Genomic DNA, 9,153 nt, shown 5'->3' on the forward strand with positions numbered 1-9,153 from the left:
AAATACAACTCCAACGTTTGTTGTGACAAATAATGGAAACTTCGCATCTAAGGATGATTCGTCTACATTAGTGGTACCACCTTTTTAATCTATTATGTAATATCAGCATATTTTATAGGCGGCTTTAAATTACCCTAATAAAATAACTATTGAAATGATGGCAGGGTTATGTGGCGGAACTTTGCCGAAATACAAATCATTCTAATCTGTGTGTGTGTGTGTGTGTGTTCTTACCGTAGGATTCTTACCTCCTACATGCGGCGGATACTGGTGCTACCCATGAGAAAACCTCTCCGTACTATACAGCTCAGTGATTGTATCTTTACAGGACTGAGTCAAGCTCGTACTGTCTCGTGTTTTGAACCATTTTTATCGTCGAAGCACGGCCAGTATGAAGTCGTGAGGCGTCGCCTGTCGAAGGCCACAAGATGTCAGAATTATGTGGCCTTTTACCTGTTTTGTTATAGAGGGAGATGTATTATCTTGTCTGGTTGATTGAAGAGACCCAGGCAGAGGGAGAATAAAACCTGGAGTTGTATGGGAGATGGCTGATCGAGTTGAGCAGAGGGTGTTACGATTATCTGGAGACATGGAGAATGGGTGATGGGCGATTGGTGAAAAAGATAACTGGATCGGATGTGAGAGGAAGATACGAATAGGATTGATGGAAGTGTGAAGAGAGCGTTGGATGCGAGAGGAATGTCTGCCGAGCAAGAAGAGTGGCTGCACATGATAGAATGATTGGAAGAAATTGTGAATGAATAAAAGATGATGCAGCTGGGGATATTCTCCACATTTGATTTGATCAGCTGATCACGTCAGGTACGAGTAAGGGAAGGGTCTATCATGATGTGACGGGGTAAACCACCTCTGCTGTCTGGCCCTGGTGCAGATGTCGCTGATTGCACTGCACAGTTGACCCTCGTGTGGTATGGTTGGTGAGGATCTGTTTTCTCCCCTTAGGACAAAGATGCGAATGAATGTGTGTGTGGATGAGTAAATTGGGAGTGTGTTGTCCTGTCTTGGCTACCTCCCTATCTGGAAAATAGCCTTCGTACATAGACAGATAGATAGACTATCTTTCTTTATCACCGTCTTACCCTTTTTAACCTCCTTCCAAAACACTGATGAAAGTGCCTGAGGGTAAATCAAGGAAAATCAGGCATCGATTCTAAGTAATCAGTCAAAGGTCAGGGCCAAATGAGAGAACCAAATTTCAGTTCGTATGTCTAGGTGTGAAAAAAAAAATTAAACGGTTTGGTGACTTGGTCCACATGTGGTGGACGGGTTGAGGATCAGCCAAATGACCGACTTGTTTCCTGACAACAATAGGCCAAAAGGACAAAGGTCTAATGCAGGCCTGTGGGCAGGGAAGAGAGGGTCGAGGTTGGACCGTCCTCCCCACCTTCTGGTGCTTCACTTTCTCAAGGTTTTGTTTTTGAATATCAGTGCTAAAATGAGTCACTGTTCATTGTTCAAAAGTTTTGTGCTGCATCTGACATTGCCCCACACACATTTGCACAGACCCCCACATAAACGTGGCTGTGATGGATGTCTAGATTCAGAGAAGAAAAAGCCCCCTCCCCCTCTTTTCGAAAATCTGGCTATAGGCCTGTAATGGTAAGAGAAACTTGAAGAGTTTTGTCAATTTATGAAACTTTTTTGAGGGGTTCGCAGTAACTCAAGAAAGAGTTCTGTTTTGGAATAATCAGTCAAAGTGAAGGTCACAAGGCAAGAGTTGGATGGATTCATGTGTCTGTGGAGAATACAGTATACCTGAAACAATTTTGATCTGATTAAAAAAAAAAAAAAAATATACGTGTTGAAAATCACCGAAGAAGTCAACATTAATTTTTATAACAACAGTCTAAACGTCAACGTCACATGGCAAGGTTAACATTAGCAACATTTATCTGCATCAGACCGAGCTTTGTGGATGGCATCAGCGTATGGCAAAAATAAGGAGATAGGCTACTATCTGTGGAGGGAAAGGTCAAAGTTCGAGATCACTGTACGAGGTCACCAAAAATACTTTCGATTTCATTTGAACCAGCCCTGGTGGAAGGGTAAAGGGCCAGGCATAAAGATTAGTAATTAATTTTGAGGTAATCAGTGAGTAATGATTGAGACGGCGTCAAATGTTCGTTGGTAGACCACTTGGTGGGCGAGGGTGTTATGCTTTCTAATTTATCCTTGTATACTAATAGTTGTGACCATGAAAAACTGTTGTATTCCTTCAACACTGATATGGAAATTACAATATCCATATCACTTATTCCACGCTTTCTAAAACTACCCAGTCTACCATTATGTTTTCCTTTAATTTCGCAACATTTTATCTCCTCCCTAGTATGTTCACTCTTCTGTGGTCATTTTGTCAAATCTGACTTAAGACACGTGCTGCTTTCCAATTCCCTCACTGCTGATTATCCAGAATCATTTGAATACTAATAAACAGGAAACATGTCTTCCCTTCTTTTCATTCTCGTAATACTCTAATGTTCAGCACAGTCAATTTCCTCCTATTTACTGATGAGGCTTTCCGACAGGCCCACAGCATTTTTCAGTCTTAACGACATAAAGCAGCTTGTACGCAACCCTACCTGTATGCCGAATCGTCTTGGAAAGCATTTCAAGATATTATTTTCTGATAACAGGCTGCTGATATCTTTCCTCCACCAGCTCATTCGATCAGTCCCATCTAATTGCATATGACCAGTCATGTTGTTTCAATATGCCAGTGGACGTTCTAAGAAACACGTCTGTGGTCCTATCACCTCGTATTTTCTCTCATTTGTTCATCCAGCTCATCATTCTCTTACAGTACCTCGTCACTCCACATATTGTTTACTTAATTATTCCCACCATTATTCCATATGGTGGAAAAACAAGAATCGCCCCTGTCCGTCCATTGTCTGTCTTTCCGTCCGGCCTGTATCTCGGAAACTACTAGGTGAACTGGCTCTGTATCACTGAAAGATACAGCATGTGTCATCATTGACGCCCGCATTTGGCAAAATTGCAGTATTTTCTAGTTACGAGCTGAAGCGATGTATGGAATATCTGTCTTGTGTTATCCGTCTGTACGTCTTTCAGTCCGGGCCTGTATCTTGGAAACTACTAGGTGGACTGGCTTCATAGAACTCAGAGTATAGAGTGTGTGTTGTAGCTGATGCCCGTGTATGTAAAATTGCCATATTGTTTGTACTTTACGAGCTAGAACCATATAAGAAATCTGTAATGTGTTATATTTTGGAAACTTCTTGTTGGATTTCCTCACTTATCCTTAAAGAGAGAGAGAGAGAGAGAGAGGAGAGATTATGTCTATCTGTCTATCTATAGCCCGACCTAATCCCGCAAGGGTATTGCACCAGGCAAAACGCCTCCAAGTCGCTCTGTCACTCACCATTTGACTACCATCCCCTCAACTCACCCCCTCCCTCATATACCTCTCAACTCCATCCTCCACCTCATCCTCAGGTCTGCCCCTGCTCTCCTCCTTCCACCTCACCTGCACACCCTCTTAGTCAGTCGTTCATTCTCCATTCTCTCCACATGTCCAAACCACCTCAGTGTATTTTTCCTAATATTCTCAACCACATCCACATCCACCCCACAGCGTTCCTTCACTTCTTCATTCGTCAACCTGTCCCTCCACGTCACTCCACATGCTCCTCTCAAGTAACTCATTTCCTCTGCTCTCACTCTTGACTTGTTCCCCTCTTGCAAAGTCCATGCCTCGCTTCCATACGTCAGAGTAGGGATCACAATACTATCATGCAGTGACTTCTTAACTTCCATACTCACCTCCCTATTTCTCATCACTACTTTCAGTGAACCTACAACATTCCTTCCCTGCTGTACCCTTTCATGCACTTCATCCCCCAAAGTTCCATCCTTACTCATCACACAACCCAAGTACTTGAATGCACTCGCATTCTCCATATCCTCACCATCCAACCTCACTGTACATTCTATGACTTCATTCCTCTCAAACAACATTACTTTTGTTTACATTAACTTTCAGCTTCCTCCTCCTACACACTGTCTCAAATTCATTCACCAAACCTTGCAACTCCCATTCATCTTCACTCAACAATACTCTATCATCAGCAAATAGCAACACCGATATCTTCCAAATCTCACCCTCATTCATCAGAGCCACCCCCACATCCACTGCCCTACCGTGCACCTCCTTTACAACCCCATCCATGTATATACTAAACAGCCATGGAAACATCACACAACTCTGTTTCAGTCCCTCATTGAGATAAAAGAACTCACTCAACTCACCATCCACTCGCACCGTAGCCCTAGCTCCTTCGTACATACTCTTCACAGCACTCAACAATTTCCCCTCCACTCCATATATTCTTAATACCTTCCACATACCTTGCCTATCTACTCTGTCATAAGCTTTCTCCAAGTCCATGAAGGGAGCATACACTTTCTCTCCCTTCTCTAGATACTTCTCCACTAAACATCTTAGAACAAATATCTGATCTACACACCCTTTTCCCTTCCTAAATCCCCCTTGTTCTTCTCCAACTAGCTCCTCTGTCATATGAGTATTCTACCATATATTTTACCAGTCAGACTAACAAGGCAAATACCCCCTGTGGTTACCGTACCACATACTGGTCTCTCCTCTTTTCCTTTGTATAAAGGAACAATTATACCTGATTTCCAGTCCTCTGGAACCCTTCCCTCTTCCCAAGCCAGTCTACACAACTTCCATATCCACTCCACAACAATCTCACCCCCATACCTCAGCATTTCACCACACACTCCATCAATTCCTTGGGCCTTTCCCAACTTGATCTTCTTCATTGCTTCCACTACTTCTGCCCTACTGATCTCTTCCTCCCTCCTCTCATCTCTTCTTCTCCCAATCATTCCCCAACCACTTATACTCGCACTGCTCTCACTCTCTACATTCAACATATCCTCAAAGTGTTCCTTCCATCTCCTCAGTTTCTCTCTCTTCTCCACCAGCAATCTATTATTCCTATCTTTCACTCCCCTGCTATTTCCCCTTTCACACTGCCTTACTTTCTTTACCTCCTTTCAAAACTCTCCCTCCATTTCACACTCAAATTCCTCCCAAACTCTTCATCCACTTTCTTCTTACTCTCCTTCACCAGTCTCTTCACCTCCCTTCTTCTGCTCACATATACCTCTCTCTTCACTCTCTCATCTTCTCTCCTACCTCTACTCGCTAATCATTCACTGTATGCCTTCTTCTTTTGTTCCACAGCTCGTTTCACCCCATCATTCCACCATGCCGTCCCTTGCACACCCTTGCATCTCCTCCTCACTCCACAAACCACCTCACACGGTGCTCCTATCTCTTCCGTGAATATCTTACATACGTCTTGTCTTCCACCCCTTCCACCTGCTGTAGCTCATACCTTCCCAATCTTTCTTCCACTATGCTCTTATACGGTACTCTGCCATTTTCTCACTATCTTGCAAATTTTCCACTCTTCTCACAGGAGCTGTTTCCTCCTGTCTTCCCCTTCATCTCCTCAACCATTTTCTTTGCAGCTTTACCTTGCCCATCACTAAGTGATGGTCCGAGACTCCATTCCCCCACCCTCTCCACACTCATGCATCCAACACTTGTCTTCTCATTCGCTCATCCACACACACGTAGTTTATCATTGCCTTTCGTTCAACAAGTTCACCATCCATCCTCCTCATTGCTCTCCATGTATACCAGTGGATCATCTTATGCCGTAAGTAGGTATTGGCTATTGCCAACCCCTTACCAGCACAATGTCCACCAAAGCACTACCATTCCCATCTGCTTCAGCTGTCGCACCTCACTGACCAACTACTCCATCCATTCGTACATTCTCAACTTTGCCATTCATGTCTCCAATCAAAAGCACTCTCTCTCCTCTCAAATTTGTCCATACATGCTTCTACTTAACCTTTATATAAGGCTGTGCTGTATTAATGGAAGCAGTGAAATGGCGGGGGACAGGGCGATGTGGAGGCAATTTGTTTGTGGCCACCCCGTACGGGATTGAGGCGTCTGGCAATAGATAGATTGACTTTAAGATAGAGGGATGGAGTGGAGAGGTATATGAGAGAGGGCCTAACCAGTCAAACCTAACCTTGTATAAGGCCATGCTGTATTAACTGATCTGGTAACCTTAATTTACATTGAATTCGTAAAACCCCTAGTCACAACTTTGACACCTGCACTGGAGGGTCGCCATAGCTTGACTGTATTTAAATTCAGTGAGGGGCCTCCCTATCCTAATTAGGGAATTAGGTTTGAAATGATTGGTCTAAAATAAAGAAAATTGTAAGGAAGTCGCTTATTGGCCATAGTCCATGATTCATTCAGAATGGCTGCCCTTCACATCAGCTTGCTTATTGGCCGCCACTCAAGGCCAGTAAGGTGCAATGGAAACCAAAGTGTGCATGCACTTGTAACACCAGATCTGGCCGTGACAAGACTGGCTTCCAAACGAAGTTTCAGAAAAAAAAAAAAAAAAAAAAAAATCTGTATTGTCATTATTACCGTACTGAGTTATGGTAAGTGTAGGTAATCGAAGTTCTTGTCATTGAGAGAACTATCCATTGGCAAACAGAAAAACAATGAATTCCTTTAGAGGTTGAAACGATAATAGAACCCCACCTACTTCTTCTTCTTGTGGATTTAAGGGTTGCGCCCAAAACAATGTCCCAATGCCCTTCCAGTGCAAACTGCTTAGGGCCTCACGTTATATGTAGGAAAGCTGCCTAGATTTTCGGATAAAGTCAGACGTGTACCGCACGACTTGTTGCCGTAACCGAGGGTCCCCAGTGCCTCCTCCCAGGAGGGTGTGGAGAGACAAGTTGAAAACTCCCAGAGATGCCAGATAATCTTGTAAAAGTGTGCAAAGGGAATGGAACCTAGGGCACCATAACATGAAATGTTCTATAGTTTCTTCAAACCGAGGACACCATTGGCACCAAGGGTGCCCTGTCATACCCAAATGGTACAGGTGACTTGTGAGGCCTGTATGGCCCAACTGTAACCTGGTGATGGCTACATCAACGTCACTACGGGGATGGCGAGCCCAGGGGTGTTCAGAGGAGTCGGAGCGAACGCGCCCCAGGTGGGAGGCAGGTAGGGTGGTCGCAAGGTTTGCATTCCAATGTGATATACAGGCACTGCGTGTGAGGTTAGGGAATGCGGCGCTATCTGGTGTCACATAGACCAGTGTACTGGAGGTCGGTGCCCGCCTTGCTGCTGCGTCTGCAAGTTCATTGCCATGGATATCTACATATGAGGGAATCCGTTGAAGACGGAAGTGCCAGGGAGAAGTAACAAGGAGAAGGAGGTGCTCCATAATAGCATGGACAATCCTAACATGAGTCATAGGACGATCTGAGAGGAGGGTAAGTGAGGCCTGTGAGTCGGTATGTATAACCACCGGTTGGGGCTGGAGGAAGGTCTGGATAAACTCAAGGGCCTGGAGGATGGCTGAGTTCTACGGTTAGGACATCATACCACCCACCGAATGATCAAGTTTGGCGTATGGAAAGATCTTCAGAATAGGCTGCTGAGGCAAGGAAGTTGGAGGAGAGTGGGACCCATCCGTGTAAATTCTCAGTGAGTCCTAAACAGATGAGTCCATGCTATGAAAGAGCTGCCTTGCCAAGACTGCATCTGTTGACATCAGGAATGGTACCAGGAGATAGGGGGAGACATATGGAGACAAATCCATCCAGAGGGGGAGAGGGGCCACTGGGGCAGGTCTGGGAAGATCAAGAGACAGGCTGTGGCAGGCCTGGATGCTGCGGATAACGTATGGTAACCTCACTCAAGGCCAAGCTGGGGGCTGGCAAAGGACTGTGGGGAGGCAGTAGAGGGAGGAGACCAGGTGGCTGGAGGGAAGGGCCGAAATGCAATTGAACAGTCGACAGTCCAGTTCCATGCGGTAGATGGAGAGGGGCATCACCCCAGACTCTGCATGAAGCGAAACAATTGAGGTGGATTGGAAGGCACCTAGGGCAATGTGAAGTGCTGTGTTCTGGACAACATCCAACTTTTTTAGGTAGGTGGGTGTGGGCAGTTGATTCGTAAAGGGTGCTGTGGATGAAGGCCAGATACAGTTGGAGGAGAGTGTTTTGATCTGCCCTCAGCGAACTCTTGCAACACACTTCATGAGGTCCAGGCGCCTAAGGCATGCTGACTGAAGATGGTCAATGTGGGGGGCCCAGATGAGACAGGGACTATACAGGTGGGGGTCCAGAAACTTGTGCCGGAGCCAAAGGGTGTGTGGCTTTCCAGCAAGCTGAATCCTCGGCATGGAGGAGCCTCTGATGGCCAAAGCACATAAGAGCACCCTTGTGTGCATTGACTGTTAGTCCCCAGCCTGCAGCCCAGATGGCAAAAGTGTCCACAGCCTGTTGGAGGCAATGTTGGGCCTCCCATAATAAGGCAGCACTGCAGAGGATGGAGACATCATCTGCTGCATAGACTAAGTTGGATACTCCAGGAGGATGAGGAGGTCATACATTAGCACATTGAAAAGTAGGGGACTGAGGCATTATCACTGTGGTACTCCCCACCTGACTGGGGGTAGGGGAGGCAGTTCTACAATAATCCCTCCAAGATCCAATGTAATAGTGCCAAAGGCATGTCTGGGACTGGGGAAAAATTCCCCTGGCCAGGTACTTATAGACCCCAACCCAACCTAACTTCAAAAGCCACCTAAATAACTCCTTACTGGACATGGATAGCACCTATTTAAGACCCTGTTCACACAAATAAGGAGTAGAAACCATGAAATAAATGAAAAGGAACCAGAGTATGAGAAATTAGAAGTGAGTATGGAAAATATTTAGCAGTGTACAGGGTACTTATGACATGTCCATGGCTGTCATGAAGATTAACCCACTTCCTCTATGGCTCTGACAGTGGTGAAGGTGCACTTGAAGCACATACAGTAATCCAGTGTTGTGCTGCACTTAATCCTTTGCACTGTAAATTATGATTGTTTAACACTGCACATTCTATTCTTACTTGGGCCACGCCAGTTGCAACATGCCAGTGTTGCACTCTGCACTGAAATCTTTGCACTCTGAATTCTAATTTCTTAACACTGCACAACATTGTAAATTCCCATGTGGTCTAGTGGCGAGGTATTG

Source organism: Coenobita brevimanus, chromosome 92 (assembly GCF_032717465.1).
Source record: "Coenobita brevimanus isolate Jiangsu-jjx chromosome 92, ASM3271746v2, whole genome shotgun sequence".
Lineage (NCBI taxonomy): Eukaryota > Metazoa > Arthropoda > Malacostraca > Decapoda > Coenobitidae > Coenobita > Coenobita brevimanus.